The sequence below is a fragment of the Erpetoichthys calabaricus genome, chromosome 9 (assembly GCF_900747795.2).
Source record: "Erpetoichthys calabaricus chromosome 9, fErpCal1.3, whole genome shotgun sequence".
Lineage (NCBI taxonomy): Eukaryota > Metazoa > Chordata > Cladistia > Polypteriformes > Polypteridae > Erpetoichthys > Erpetoichthys calabaricus.
Window position 1 is genome coordinate 46,129,653 of NC_041402.2, and position 17,500 is coordinate 46,147,152.

The window sequence follows — 17,500 nt, forward strand, 5'->3', positions numbered from 1 at the left end:
TAATCACAGATACATTCCTCCTTTGCTACAACACTTATTTACAGAGAAAACCCTGATGTGCAAAACTCAAAACTCCACACAGGCAGTGATTGAGCAAGATTCCAGCCCAGTACTTTAGGTCTTTGAAGCAGTAATTCTAACCATTACACCACATGTTATGCTGCCTCTAAAGGATAAGAGGTAACAGAAGGTGATTCCAAAGATTTTTACTCAAAATACTACATAGCAGCAAACATTTCTAGATGAAAGTTACAGAGGTCTGTTTCCACTGTTAGGGTAGAGACATCAAAGATAATACCAAATGTCTTGCCCTAAAGTTTAATTGTTTATAAGAGCAGGGATATCCATCATTGCCACAGAGAGAGAGACAAAGACAGAGACAGAGAGAAGGAGAGGGGTACAACCTGTAGGACCTGCTACTTTTAATGACCATCTCCAACACCTGAAGTAATATTACAGGGAGGTCCAAAAATGAGATTTAAAATGGCTGTTGCAATGCTGTAGCACAGATAAAAGTGACCATACACTTTAGGTGGAGAGAGAAGAGAGGACTATTTGCAAAGTGAGACAAAATGTGGTGTGGAACTACAGGCCAGCTACAACCTCAGTTGAAGAAGACCTTCACCACACACTTGTGCATTAGTGCACATGGTGTGTATTAAAATTACACTCGTAATGTATTCTTTGATCTGAATTACAAGAAAATAAGAAAAAGACATCAAGCAAGCAGGTCAAAATGTTTAGTATTGTATTTACTTATTTCATTTCAACTTTCTATTGACATGCAGTCTATAGAATCATTTGAATTATATATATATTTTTTTTTTTATGGTTTCTAGTAATTTTATTTGAATTAAATAGTTCCAGTTTGTGTTAAAGCATTACTTGACTAGTGAAGGAAGAAGGCGATCTGATTTGATTCTTAATTTGACTCAACCTTCAGTTTTGTTTTTCTTGTGTGTTATTATTTTAACAGGTCCTAAAAGTCACAAAACAATTCGAAGTCTCTATCAATATATCAATTACAGCCTGCCAGAACTTAATGTGCACCCAGATGATGCATCTCAGTCTTCTCTGCCATCAACATCTGTTAAACATACCTTCCCTCCTACTGAGAGCTTTCCATTTGCCCCAAGGTAAATTATCACATACAAATTATTTTGTGATTTAGAGAAACTGGGACCTATTGCTTTTGTGGCATTCATTCAGATTTTTTCTTTATCCTTTAATTTGTAGCTCCTTTAAAATGACCATCAGGAAATTTTCGGGGTTTAGATTATATTTTTTTAAATCTTACATCTTACATTTCTTGCCTCTCTATTTGTGAAAACCATGTGCAATTTTTCAAAAGGAACTTTGCAGCTCCACTACTTGTAGGTACATATAGTTATTTTTTTTTCTAAACAGTTTACTAATAAGTGACATTTTCTGTGTTAGGTTATGAAACATAGTGCTCTGGTTTTGTTCAGTACTTCAAGAGGTTTCGGTCTCTACTCCTATTTGAATATGTGTCTCCAAATATCAGTTTTCTTAGTTGTATTAGCATTTCTTTTATAATATATATAATTATAAACAAATTGATTTATAATAGTTATAGTACCCACCTAATCCAGCCAGATTGGATGTATTGCAGAAAACAGCTCTGGACTATGTGGCCATCCATCATACAACACACTTGGCTCGTTTGTAATGGACCTCAAAAATTCTAGCAGCACTGAAGCTACTACACAGGGATGTGCGGTCAGGGGAGGCTCACCTGTGATCATGAAAAGTAAAAAAACTAATAATGATAACATAAAATAAATGTGTCCACTTGTCTGTGCTATACAATTTTCTGTATAATTCCAATAATTTTGATAATTTTTATAATCAAAATCACTGACTTTGCACATTTCATGTTCAAATACAGGGGAGAAATGCAGGTGCAGCAACAACAAGCCTAACTTCACCTCAGACTGCGCTCTCCCTGACACACTGGGTTGATGCATGCAATTGGCGCGTGCCTGTTTCTGTCTCTCTCTGTATGTCACCAATATAATGTTTGCAGACATGATCATTATACACCCTGACTTTCCACTGTCTGGCTACTATCTTTAATGAATGTGTGTGACATATTTAGTCTTGCTGATCGGACATAAAACCACAGTGAAAAGACACAAGGTGAGGCAGACAGTACCTTGCCGCACCGAAGGGGGCGCATGTGAGCCCAACAGGTGCTCGTTGCCAATACGTTCGCAATACCAGAAAATCAAGTGCACTGCAGCGGTCCATTTATTGTTATTTTATTGTTCCGACTGACTGCCAAAATGGAAGATTAAGACTTTAGGAAAAAGACTTTAAAACTAAAGGAAAATAAGGAGGACTGATACAAGAAAGTAATATTCCTGGAGAAGGATAGGTACATGGACTTCATTTACAAATAAAGGTAAGACCATAAACGGTTTTCAATTTTATAAAAAAATGGGATGGGATTAGACTAAGAAAAAAACAATCCAATATATAAAAACTAAAATTTGACCTTAAATAAAATATTCTTTTGTTTTTCTTGTTATCTCTTTGTTGAACAGTCTGTATTAAAGTTGATTAAAGCATCAGAATTAAAAGCTTTTAAAAACAACTGAATATTTCAATTAAGGTCAAAACTGAAATCTGTTTTTTGTACACCACTCTATACTTTCATTTGTATTGAATGAGTAAGAATTGTGAAATTGCAACAGCAAATTTAGAAAACTTGGAGGGTAGAGAGAAAAATGCGCTCTCGCCGCTCTCTCTCTCACCGCTAAAAATGTAACGTTCTTTCTTAGCCAAATATGTACCTTAACTATGTGTGTGTGTAAAGAATGCTGATGAGATATGAAACATAACCAATAGTCAATGTGCAGGCTGCCAATTGAACAGTGAATAAGCTACACTTTTGGGTTCATATATTTGTAACTCTGACTCTGAAGGAGTCAGTATGCCTCACCAGCCATGAACTTCACCGCACACCACTGCTACTATAGATATGCATAACTGTAAAAACGTAATCAAAAAGGACAGGATTCTATTGACAAAATTAACCCAATACTGTAAATGTACTGTAACTACCCATTTAAATCAATCAAATACCACAGAAGGAAAATGCCTAAATTTGGATTATATTATCACAATTGCACAAAATATTTACAAAATATTAACAACACCCTGAAAATGAACAATAAATAAAGACGAGCACCAAAAATCTTTTTATCCAGGCACAAACAAGTCCAATTTAGCAAAGGTGATGATCAGTCCAGATGTAAATAATAATTAATGATGGTGATTTGCTTTCCCTTGGAAAAAGAAATGACGAACTTACCAGCAAATCTTGCAGTGTGTGCATGTTCAGAGATGCACCTCCTCTAGAGTATGAGCAATGTTGAACATTTAAGGCAGTTAATGAAATGCATCCTAGTATTGTTCACTGATGCTTTAAAACTGGATCTTTGGCTCTGAAGTACTGTTTTCCATCTGGGAATTCTTCTTCCTTATTATTTATAAATGAGCAAATTGGAAGTTGAACCCGAGGTGTTTCCAAGAGGTTCCCCCATAGATTTATAACGAGTAAACTAAAATACCCACAAAGTCTCACCACATCCCACAATTCCCTGCTAGAGGAAATGGTCCCTAATTATTTTGGAAATCTACTTCAGTTTGACATAAATGCAAATTTTACACATGACATTCTGAATACAAAAATAAACCACCTAAGTGACATCACGACACACTCAGAGATGGCCATTTCAAAGTCTCTGATTTACAAGATGCACACATCCTTAGAATGTGGGTGGAAAAAAATCACAGAAATACAATGCAGATTGGGACTTTAATTAAGGACTGTAGAGTTGTGAGCCAAACATTTACCAGAATTAACTTTATATAACTGTTCTTAGCTCATTGATAAAGATTGAATTTCATCAATATATATGTTCAAATGCAGCCATAGGGCAGAAAGGGGATAGATAAGTTAAAAAATGAGCAAATTTCACAAAGAAGCAGTGCCTTTGCTGTGTAGAGAGTCCATTAAGGATATTTTATATGGAGTATACAAACTTAATTAGTTAATATTTTTTGTGGACAGTCTTAACTAAAAGGTAATTAAGAATCAAAACTTTATGTATGTTGGGTTCATACTTAAGCTTAAGTATCACCAGTTGATAGAGGCATATTATACACAAATGGAGAGCTAGGAATAGGACTCTTTGTGAACTTTATATTTATTTAAACATTATTTTTAACACAAGTTTGCTATCAGCATGGAAAAAAAATCAAATAAGATTCGAACAGATGGTAACGGGAATGTATCATGTGATCGTAAACCATTTTGGCTCCCAGTCAAATGTGCTTACCAGTTTTTTGTTTGCCTTGCTGTTGCTCAACTAAATTCTATACTTTCACAATCTAAGCTGTTGTTAAAAATGGACTCCTATAATATATCCTGAACACTTTTTTGGAAGCACTGATGTTAATATCCAACATGCCACACAATCATTTGGTTTAAGTACATTTCTAGTGAAGATAGATTATCTGTAAATGGATTTCTGGTTGTGAATAACAGGAATCTGTATAAAAATAACATTTATTGTAATGAAACTTCACTAAAGTCAGTAAACAGGAAGATTATATAGTTGGTTATGACAAAGCTGTTAAGAAGTTAAATTTTACCCCTCAAAACTAGCAGATGTTTTACTTTCATATGGAAAGTACACATGTAGAGTAATAGAAAAAAGACAGATCAAAGCATGCAGATGTCATGAAAAAGCAAGTTTCATCTTCTTTATCTGAGACTGTTTCATGCATCTGTAATTGTAAATTATTTCAACACAAATAGAAGTATACCATGAATTCACAAACGGTATAGAAATGTTCAGTATGTTGATCCATCTCTCCCAATTGTAAGTGTTCCTTTTCCTCTTCTATATTCCACAGAAGGTTTGCTCTCAGCCATTAGACCACAACTTTCTTTACTAGCAGGAGCCTGGATTCTTATGTGATCCCAGGTAGAGCAAATAGTTTTTTCTAGAAAATTTCATTTCCTTGTTACATTCTGAAACAAACTTCAAATTTTGACCACTGAACAGATTTCCACTTTGGCTCAGTTTATATGACCTTTGACCCAGAGAAAATAGCAGCATTTCTGTATCATGTTCACATATGGCTTCTACTTTGCATGATAAAGCTTTAACCTGCATTTGTGGATGGTACAGCCAACTGTGTTCACAAACAATAATTTCTGGAAGTGTTAATGATCCCATGCAGTGATTTCCATGACAGAATCTTACCTGATTTTAATACAGTGCTGCCCGAGGGCCTGAAGATCCAATATTGATTTTCGGCCTTGTCCCTTGCACACAGAGATTTCTCCAGATTCTTGGCATCTTTTGATGATATTATGTACTGTAGATGATGAGATATTCAAAGTCTTTTCAGTTTTACATTGAGGAACATCCATCCATCCATCCATTTTCCAACCCGCTGAATCCGAACACAGGGTCACGGGGGTCTGCTGGAGCCAATCCCAGCCAACACAGGGCACAAGGCAGGGAACCAGTCCTGGGCAGGGTGCCAACCGCATTGAGGAACATTATTCTGAAATTGTTCCACAATTTGTAGACGCAGTTTTTTTGCAGGTGAACCTCTGCCCATCTTTACTTCTGAGAGACTCTGCCTGTTTAACATGGTCTTTTTATACCTCGTCATGTTACTGACCTGTTGCCAATTCACCTAATTAGTTGCAAAATGCTCCTCCAGCTGTTACTTTTTAGTACCACTTACTTCTGTTTCCCACATCCAAACGTTTTTGAGACATGCTGCTGTCATCAAATTCAAAATGAGCTAAATATTTTCACAAAATAGTAAAACGTCTTACTTTCAACATTTGATATGTTTTCTATGTTCTATTGTGAATAAAATATGGGTTCATGAAATTTGCAAATCATTGCATTCTTTTTTTATTTACAATTTTAAATAGCGTCCCAACATTGAAGCAATTGGGGTTGTACTTCTTTCTGAAAGTTAACATTCTATTTTTTCATTTGCTTCTTTTAGTTCATTTTCTTTCTGTTTTAACATCATCTTTTCTTTCAGAAGCTTTCTTTAACTTTTCTTGTCTAGTATTTTCCTTTATTAATTCCCACCACTCCTGCACATGCCTACACCAATCCTTTAATGTACACCAATAGCCATATTCATTTTGAACATTTCTATCTTGAATTAGATTTATGTCTAACATTTACCACACTTTATATTGCAGCTGCTAACCTTTTATGAACTGAAAAAAACTGGCTGTAACCAGCACTTCTTTTGGGTCTGGAAACACATAAATCAGTTGTAGATTAATCTGTTACTTCCATCTCATCGCCTTTATCTTTTCTCTCTATTATAATAAAAAAATTCTGGGACAAGATATGACTTTTTCAGAGAGATACTTTTCGAGACTTTGTGCCAAGAGATTTAACCACACCCGGTACGGGAAATAAAAGACAAAGAGTAGATGACAAAGTAGAATGTCATAAAGAATTCAAAAACATTGGCACGATACACATGCAGAGCAGGTTAGAGATAATGGAAGTACTAAAATTCAAAAGTGTCAAAAAAATGTTGCTAAAGATCACATTAGCTCAAACAAATCATCTAATTAGGGTTGCCATCAGGGAGTGGCAGAGATGCAAAGTGGCTGGTACATAGCGCAGGCCTGGAGGGTTGGCGAGCAAAGCAAGCAGGGGGCAAAGCCTCCTAGTTTTCTATTTATTTCTCTATGTCTACTAAATGAAGATATTTTATTATATTCCTTAATTTTTTATCCGTTTAATTTAACTTGTTTCATTTCTGTTTTTCTATACTGCTGTTTTCATACAATTAATGTTAATTGCTTTGTTGTAAATAATACAGTACCTCTAAATTTTTAATGGTTTCAAATCTCTGAAATTTTTTGTATGTTTTGTTCTGCATTGCTTATTAAAATGCAATTTAGAGAGGAGAGGATGTGTATGATCCTAGTGGATTTGATTAAGCATTTTGGGGGCATGTCAGGCAAATAACTCTTTCACAAATATTTATCATTGTTTTAATCATGACTGGGAATTTTACTTTGTCTTGATCACAGTATACATCCAAAAACATGGATCAGACCAAAGACAAAATAATGTAAAAAAACAGATACATTTAAATATTTTCAAAAACCGAGGCACAACAGCCAAATACTAAGATTGATATTTTACTTTTCAATGTACACAACTGATTAAAGTTGCTAAATTTATTAAGGTGGCAGTCTTATGGTATGGTAATTGCATGGTACTGTTCTTGAGATGCATTGTGTAAGAGGTCTTTCAGCCTATATAGTACTGTATATACAATATTTTATATCACATATGTACTATAGTATAGCATGTCCTTATGTTTAATTGTACCCTTACAACTTTATCATAGCTCCGAAGAGGCAGCTTTAAGACATGATCCCATGGCAGCTACAGGCCTTGGCTAGAAGTAACCTCATTCCTGTAGCCATCGACCACTGGGAGGAATATCACAAAGGCATCCATATTCCTTTGAACTTACTGGAAAGAAGGAACAGTGGTCCTCTGCAAAGGCATCTAGTGCTTTAGAAGACAAGATGTTTGGAGAACTTCAGAGGGGCCAAATGGGTGCCAAGTGAAGAAGAGTCTGAGTGGGTACCTGTGTACTAGCTGGAGTGACTTCTGGTTGCCATAAGCAATAGAGTGCCCCAGCTGGTGGTTGTTCTTATGCATGTTGGAGGAATTCAGTTGGGTCCCCACTATCATATCTGTACCAGACTAAAAGGCTTTGGCTCCAGTATGGTTAGTGTCTCAAAGAGATCAGGTTTTGTTTGTGAGACAGATTTCTACAATGAGTTTTTATTCTACACCAATTTAGTAGTATCAAGAAGAAACACACCACACACAGGCCATACAGTGTGTATCTAAATATTGGCACTTCCTAAAGTAATTGTTGTAAAAGAGAACTTGGCTAAATGGAGAAGAAATCTGTTTTTTGGCAGGGCAAGATATTGCTGCTTTTTAAACTGAAATAGGACTCACAAGCAGATAAAGGCTGCAAATTTGGGTTTTTTTCTTGTTACAAGTAAGAACTCCATTTTAATTACATCAATAGGTGACACCTACAGGGGTGTCAACAGAAAACATCTAACAATATATTAATAATATCAAGAACCTAATAAGGAGTAGGTTCACCCTTTGCCTTCAGAACAGCTTCATTCATTCTTTAACTGCTGCCATATATGCCCTAAACTGTGTCTAGAAGGATACTGCACAGTTCTTCAAGGAGGAAGGCCACTAGTGCTTGGAGAGACGAAGGAGATGGAAATCTGCTGGACACTCTGTGCTCCTAAATTTCCCATAAAGATTCAGTGATTAGATCTGGTGAGTGGGAAGGCCACTGATGGCTTTTACTTTTATCATAGTGTTCCTGATACTCACCTAAATTAGTTTAGCAATATGTATGAGGGCATTATCATAATGGAATGTGAGAGCATAATGAGGGAACAGTGTTTGCACAATAGGGTGCACCAAGTCCTGTAAAATTATCTCATATACCTTGACCATTATACATGACAGATGTTTTTAACAGTTGGAAGCAAATACTGTAGGTCAAAGGCATCTTCTGTCATTTTCCAAATGTAGGAACTAAGATGAGGGTGAGGCGACTCTTTTTTTTCATATTGCTCAAGAGTCCAGCTTTTGTATTCCTTACATTAGGTTGTCTTTTTTGTGTAATTGCCAAATGGCAGGCCCTTCCATTAATTTCAGCCTTGTGTAGCACACAACCTGCATTTCTTGCTTTAGAATGGGTCACAGAGGTGCTGATTCATTTCTTTGGTAAATTTTGAGTATGTATTTTGGCAACATTTACCAACTAACCTGTCTGTCTGGCATGTTTGGCATATGCTGTCTTTACCTTTTAAAATGTTCCTCTTGATACCTAAAATAATTTGTTGTTTTTTGTTATTGATTCATCTGCACCAATTATATGGCCTCTTTGGAATTGTGTTATTTGCCTGAAAACTCACATATCAATGTGGCGATGCATACTGTACTGCTACTTGGCAATCAACCTGATCTGGGACTTAGTGACTTCACAGTTACACTCCTTCTATTATTTTATTCACCTACTGGTTTTATGTGCTGGCCCACATAGGAGATATGGAGAAAATGAATGCTGTGCTAATGGTCTTTGCTACTTTTTATATACTATGCACTATTTTTCACTGCACCGTCTGCTACTTCCTGTGATATTTTTGATATAGCCTATACACAGCCTTCCTTATGAACTAAAATTTCTTAGTTGCTTTTAACATGGTCAATACACGCTTGGACATCATCTGCTAGACTCTACATTTTTTCAAATGTGCATCATGTGCAAAATAACCCGTGCTATACCCAGTCAGTGACTGTGACATCATGTAAGATCAGTTGATGTACTATCAGACTATTACGGTTTCTACATTTAGAGAAGTACCTAACTATGCTGAGGAATTTCATTCTTGGCTCCAAGAATATTTATGAAAAATAAAGCAGAGAAAAAAACAGAAGCCAAACTTAGGTAGTGGAAAGCAGCATCCATTATCAGCATTCATGTTTAAAGCTTCACGTCAAAAGGAGCTATTTTCCAACTAAGCCTCTCTCCACCTTATAATAGCTAATATCATAACCTTCTTGACAATATTCACTTAACTTTGGACATGTTTTAAATTGTGACAGTGTACAAAGGTACTGAATATTGATTCTAGATGAGTATGTTTGCTTTCATGCCTTGGTAATTTTCAGCTTGATTTTCGTGTGTTATTTTTGCTTTGATGGTGTGTGGTTGTGTTCAGCAATCAAAATGAACTTCCTTATAAACATGAAGTGGCCAAAAAGCATGTTGGAAAGTGGCAAAATCTCTTTTAAAATTCTTTATATTTGTTCCCCTAGAGAGCTGTTATTCTAGATTTTAAAAATCTTTTTAAAAGTTTTACACCTAGATAAATCTTCTCTACGAAGGGAACTATTTTACCAAGTGTGTCAGACAAATGTACTGTATGCTGATCAATTAGACATTAGCCTCTCTCTGTGCAGGGACAGGCAGACTACATGTTGAGAAGGGGGAGAAACTCAACACAAATTATATTGCCACAAAGCTAAATTTGATTATACTTGAGACAAGCAGCAGAAAGAGGGAAATGATTAGATCTATATCATGCCATTCTCAAATCCACATAATTCAGTTCAGAAATGTAGGAGTTGGAGCCTATCCCAGCAGCAGGGTTGCATTTGTTTATGGTAGAATTTAAATACAATAATTATATTAAAAATACAAATGTTCCCCACTAAATAATCCAAACTCTATAACTTGAATACCCAGGCAAAATACAGTAACAAGCCAATTTTCAAGTGCAGTGTTAGGTTTATAAAATTAGGTTTCATATTCATGTATTAAATGCCAACAACCCACATAATTAGAATGCTGGGAAGCAGCTCAGCTACACTCCTTCTTGAAATGTCATTGTAATAGGTGTCACAGAAATGGCTTCTTGAACTGAAAGTAGGGATTCTCAGTGCATACACACAACAATGCTGTGTACGCCCATTTTCACACTCACATTAAGATGTATAAAAACCAAACTTGTCATAATGCCAGTGCTGCTGTTTCTGTGTGGTTTAGCTTTCTTTTTTACATTCACATCCATTATGTGGGCTTTATCAAATACATTGAAATTAATCGCATATCGTTTACAAATTTAAAGCACTTGATTGTAATCAATCTTGAACAATATAAAGGTGTGTGGAATGGCCAAACTATTCCAACTACCATGGCAGCTTTAGCATTGTTAGAAGACATGGCCAATAGAAGAACCAGAAGAGAGTGCATATTTAGAGATCATACTGATTTCTTGTCCCATGATAATGATTAGCTTCTAAGTCTATTTAGATTTCCAAGAGGAATCCCTCTTGAAGCTATCTGCTGAACTGGGGCCGGCTTTACAAAGGCAGACTTTGTGGAATTGCGCTCTATCTGCTCCTTTGCAAATTTTGTTCACCTTCAGGTTTTTAGCACAGGAGCTTTTCAATGTGAACTGGCTGATCAATCGGGTATTTCTCAGTCATCACTGAGTCGCACCATGCCAGCTATATGGGGTGGTAGTGTCTGCTTGTCCTACAGATATATGATTTATAAAGGGAAAGTGCTTTGAACTTTGCTTAAGCACAGTTTTATACATCTGAATTGTTTTGTGCATACGCACATTTCTAGTTTTGTCTGTACGCCAGGTTTTAGTGTGAATTCAATGCAAGGCGTTATATATGAGGCCCCTGGTGTTTACAGGCTTCAGCTAGACTATGGTGAAGAATACAAACACATGTCATAAATAACATGCCAATAAGTAAGACATTTTGTCCAGTGATAGTTTAGAATGTCACACACCTGTGTATATAAGATCCTACAATTTACACTGCATGTCAGGAAATAAATCAAGCTATGAAGTCCAATGGACATTCTTTAGACCAATGTGATCAAATTGTGGTGAGGCATAGATCAGGGCAAGGGTATAAAGCCATTTGTAAAGCTTTGAATATTCCCGGGAGCACAGTATTCTAAATAATTGTCAAATGGAAGAAGCTTGGGACCACCAGGACACTTCCTAAAGTTGGTTGCCTGGCCAAATTGAGTAACTGGGCGAGAAGGACCTTTGTCAGGGTGGTAACCAAGAAGCCAGTGGTCACTCTAACTGAACTTCAGAAGTCCTCTGTTCAGGTCAATTACTGTAGGTGTTTATGGTAGAATGGCTAACTACCACTTGGAGTATGCCAAGCATTTTGAGAGTATGTGGGAAAAGGTTCTCTGAAAAATGTAACTATTTCTACAGAATACCAAGCACCATGTCTGGCAAAGACCAGGCACTGCTTATAATCTGCCTAATACCATCCCTACCATGAAGCGTGGTGGTGGCTGCAACCATGGGATAGGAAGAATGGTCAGAATGGAGCGAAGGATAAATGCAGTCGGCGGCACGGTGGCACAGTGGTAGCGCTGCTGCCTCACAGTAAAGAGACCTGGGTTCGCTTCCCGGGTCCTCCCTGGGTGGAGTTTGCATGTTCTCCTTGTGTCTGCGTCGGTTTCCTCCCACAGTCCAAAGACATGCAGGTTAGGTCAATTGGCGATTCTAAATTGTCCCTAGTGTGTGCTTGGTGTGTGGGCGTGTCCTGCAGTGGGTTGGCGCCCTGCCCAGGATTGGTTCCCTGCCTTGCACCCTGTGTTGGCTGGGATTGGCTCCAGCAGACTCCCGTGACCCTGTGTTCGGATTCAGCGGGTTGGAAAATGGATGGATGGTTGGATGAATTCAGTCAAATTCAGAAAGTTCCAGGAAGAGAACCCACTCCAGAATGCATGTGAACTTAGACTGAAATTGATGGTTCCAGCATGACAATGACCTGAAGCATTCAGGTCAAGACAACACTGGAGTGGCTTTGGGCCAACTCACTGACAGTCCTTGCCAAAGCTCAGACTTGAGCTACAAAGAACATGTGTGGAGAGACCACAAGATGGCAGTTTATGGACTCTTCCCTTCTAATCTAAAAGAGCTTCAGAGGATCTGCCAAGCTTTTAAAGACTTACCCAAGAAGATTTGAACCTGTAAATGTTGCCATGGGGGCTTCTACAAACAACTGAATTAAGGGTCTAAGTGCTTGTATGAATGAGAGATTTCAGTTTTTGATTTTTAATAATTACGTAAACCTTTTTGAAAACATGTATTCACTTTGTCATTATGGGTTAACAAGTATAGGCTGATGGGCACAAATGGAAATTAAATTTAATTTTAATTACAAATTAAAAGTACAACACAATCAAATGTACAGAAAATGAAGTGGTCTGAAATACTTTCTGAATTCACAGGATATGTAGACTGCATTATATGAGAAAATGCAGCATGGATAGTTGTAGAATTGACTGAATAATTAATGTTCCAAATACATAACTGAAAAATATCTCATATTCTAATTTCACACAAATCCTGCCTTTTTGTGAATTTCTTGGCTCAGATGTATTTGGACAGACATAATTATACACAATCTCCCCCCTTCCCCCCCCCCCCCCCCCCCATGTAGTGGGAGAAACTGTGAAGCTTGGAAAGTTTGTATGACATGCTGAGACATGATTCAGATTCAGAAAAGCATGTGCAGGGACATCTGAAGTGATGAAATGTTGCCCGCATAACCTTGAGGAAAGGAAAATGGGTCATAAGCATTTGCTCTATTCCAATCACATCCAAATTTGTAGAATAAACAAAGCTGCCAATCAAATGGCTTAAGAGTTATTTTAAGACAGTAACTCATCCAGGTCCTGAGGCCGCAAAGAGTTTTCAAACTCTGGCGCCATCGCCACTTCTTTGTTTGAACAGATGATGTGTTTAACTCTCGGAAGAGGCTTTTAGTTTTCTCCTTATGTAATGGGAAACATTCAGTTGTAAGATTTCACAATTTTACTTTTTCACAGTGGCATGACAAGTACACAATTTCACCCACACTACAAACCAGAATGTACCAACATTTCATGGCTGTTCACTCAGATTACCTTTTATATCACTGGGAAGCATGTAAGAAAAACTGATCAAGTTCAATATCAAAAAAGAGCAAACACTTGGAAAATCCAAAAATGCGATTTCAAAGAACTGTGTTTTAATACACATACAAGGGGGGGGGGGGGTGTTCAATTAATCTACCTGAGTATGAAAGAAAGTAGCGAGCATGTTGAAACAAGTCTGGGCATGCTGTGACATGTCTAAAGGCTACTCGTGCACAGTTGGGTCAGTGCGAGTCTAACATTCCAAGAGACAGGATGTCCGGAAGAATCCTTATGTGAATTAATTACACTTCTTCATGACAATGCGCCCGCCGGTTCATATGTCACATCAATCACAGGCTGCCACCTGAGAATGTGGGTTCCAGCAGCTGAACCATCTGCCCCACAGTCCTGACCTGGTTCCCCAAGATTACTTCCTGAAGAAATATCTCCGTGGACAGCAGTTTTCAAGTGATGAAGACGTCAAGGCAACTGTGACGTCCTGGTTTGAAGATCAGACAGAAGACTTTTTTTTCAAAGGGGTTAAAGTCATTGCAGGAAACGTGGATGAAGTGTATGGGGGACTATATTTTTTTTTGAAAACTCTTTTCTTTTGTACTGAGGTAGATATATTATTGAACACCCCTCGTATCTACAAATGCTATTTCACAGAAGTCTATTTTAATACACACACCTATTAACTTACTTCACTTGACTTTTTGGTTTATGGAAGCACCTAAAATTTAGTTAAGGAAAAGACAATTGAAAAAATATGCTTCACTTTAATAATCAATTAATATTAAAATAAGCCGATAAATACCTTGCATGCTTCTATTTTACTCATAGCAAGATCCTTTGCTTTTTAAAGAATGCATCTTTCAATGAAGAAAATGAAAATTTGATTTAAGACATTTTACATTTTAGAGGAAAGCTCTGTTAATAAAGGAATTGTCAAAAAATGACCATGTTATAGCAGTAGCATGTAGAAATATATGAAACCTTTCTTTATGCTTATGCATGAGATTCCATTGATGTCATTTATAAGGTACATTTACTTTGCAACTATGATGATTTACCTTATTTAAAAAATGTTTTAATCATAGTTTCATTTTTTTAACTGTGTGGGTGTTCTGTGGGAACGACAGCAACAACTTCAGTATCTGATGGAAAACTTGTGAAGACTGCATATTTATAAATTGTGCATTAAATAAATAATTTTTCTATGGAGATACAGTATTTGTATTCTTTTTTCTGCAGACATACAGAATGTATTAAGATTAACACGATCCCTTCTTTCTGGTAGCAAAGTATAAAATTCTGTGACAGGACACTTGTTTCATCAGTACTGGCCAGCAGCAATGAGCTTTCAATTAATGTGCTAAAGACGATTTGCACATCAGCTTGCTCCTCCAATGATGGCAACATGGGCTAACCACGTTATATAGAGGTACATACATATAACACAATTTCAAACACTATATAAAACATTAAAGGGCAATATTTCAAAAATGATATAAATCAGTGTTATAATTTATAATGATAGTTGGGATAGACTCCAGCTGCCCTGCAACCCTGCGCTGGATAACAGAATGGATGGATGATACCAGAAGAAATATACTGGAACAGCAAGTGTAATGGCCCTTTTTTGCCCCCAGTAATTACCAGGATCTACGACCAGGAATCAAGGAAACTAAAGGTTATTGATTACATTAACCAAAATACACCAAATTTCAGAAATGAAGCAAACTACGGCAGTACAAAATGTCTTGACAGTTTTTTTTTGTTTTTTTACACCATTCTAAGAAAACTCTGGAGATTGTTGTGTGCTGCCAGAAGATCAGCCATTACAGAAATACTCAAACCCACCTGTCTGGCCGCAACAATAATACCACAGTCAAAATCACCAAAATCATATTTATTCCCCATTCTGGTGTTTGATATGAACTGTAGCTCTTGACCTGTATCGGTTTTATTGTATGCACTTTGCTGCTGCCAGATAATGACCTGGATATGCAGATGCACAGGTGTTCCTAATACTTTTCCAGTGATTGTATTTACATGTCTGCTTGTTTAAGTATATTACTATTTAATATTCATCAGGTTAACACTTTCAATTAACACCCTAAGGTATTCCAGTTTAATAGGCTGTATTATACTTTTATTACAGGAGGTGGGACAAAACATCATTTAATATTAAGTAGACTCACCAAAATGTTAATGTCATATTTGAGGCAAGCCACACTGACAACAGTAGTTTACGGAGTGCTGTGGGGCTTTTAATGTCTGCATGCATTTTTCATTTAAAATCCACTTTTTGACCAGCATGGAACTGAAACAGATTTCTTGGTTTCCATTATTTAAATTTAATAATGTCATGTCAATACTCATTACCACGTCTGCTCAAGTCAAAAGCTTCACTGCACGAGTCTGTGAGGTGCAGTTAAGACACCACAGAGCTGCCATATTTGTGCTCTGCATTCAGTCAGGTGTAGATTTCTAATTGTCACACACACCATTGTGTTACATATTTTTTGCAAGTGTATGAGTTTTAAATGAAGATCAACTCATTTGCTCATTTCTCTGTTATAAAAACCAGATTAAAGAAATGTTAAATACTTGACAACTCAAAATACAATTGTAAAAAGTAGACCCACACTGTTGTACTCCAAAAAGATTTAAAAGCATGTTATGTGAAACAGATTGTCGAACGAGAAAAACTGTAGGATTTAAAAATGGATGGCATTACAACAAACAGAAAATTATGCTGAAGTCAAAACCATTATGCATGTCCTTTAGCATCCTTGAGGAAAATATGTATACCTATATATTGGTAAGCACTCTATGTTCATATTACCAGGCGGAAGTAGGGATGCACCGATACCACTTTTTTGGAAAACGAGTACGAGTACGAGTACTTGCATTTCAGTACTCGCCGATACCGAGTACTTGCCGATACCGAGTACTTAATAAAAATATGATTTTAATTTACAGGTAACAGCTTTAGTCATATAATTTAACAAAAAAAACAAGAAACTCTCGTCTATCCACTGGGAGGTTAGGCTAATTAGCGACACGGGGCTAACACTGCTTGTCCAGATATCCGTGGTGAAACTAAACGCAGAGGAGGCTTGCAGTAGGCTGTGGATATGTTTTTTCACGGAGTCGTGTAGTTTAGGCAGCTCCGTGTCAGTCATTTAGCGGCGGCTTGGGACATCATATCTGGGCTCCAGAACATGGAGGAGACGCAGGAATCCCACTTTTTCTACCTCCGAGAGTGGCTGGTCACTCAATGCAATGTACTCGATAATTGCCCAATTTATTTTCACAGCACGTGGATTGTCTCTGGACATTTTCTCTCGTCTTGCAAGAGTTTGCTGCAGCGTGGGTTGTGTTGGTTTAGAAGCGTGGGTAAACTCTTTGTACTCGTTGTCGTGTTGGGATTTTAGGTGCTTGATTAAATTACTTGTGTTAAATGCGCTACCTTTTGAGCCTCCTCTGGACAATTTCGCTGAGCACAATTTGCAGTCCGCCTTTGTTTTGTCATCTTCATTCACTTTGAAATAGTTCCACACGGCTGACATGTCTCGCCTTGCCTTCTCCCCGCTCTGAGCTGCAGCCGGGGCCTGGGGGCGGGCACTCGGCGCCTGTGATTAACCCCTTACACGCCGCTCAAACATAGACATTTCTCAGACCGTGGTATCGGTCCCCAGTATCGGGGGACTTTTAACGAGTACGAGTACTTTAGAAAATGTGGTATCGAGGCCGATACCAGATACCCGTTTCGGTATCGGTGCATCCCTAGGCGGAAGTGAGTCAAATCCATTTTTTTGCCTTAACGTGACCCAAATCTGATTTTTTAAGGACTGTATGGACATTGAAATCCAATCTTTTTCAAATCAGATTCGAG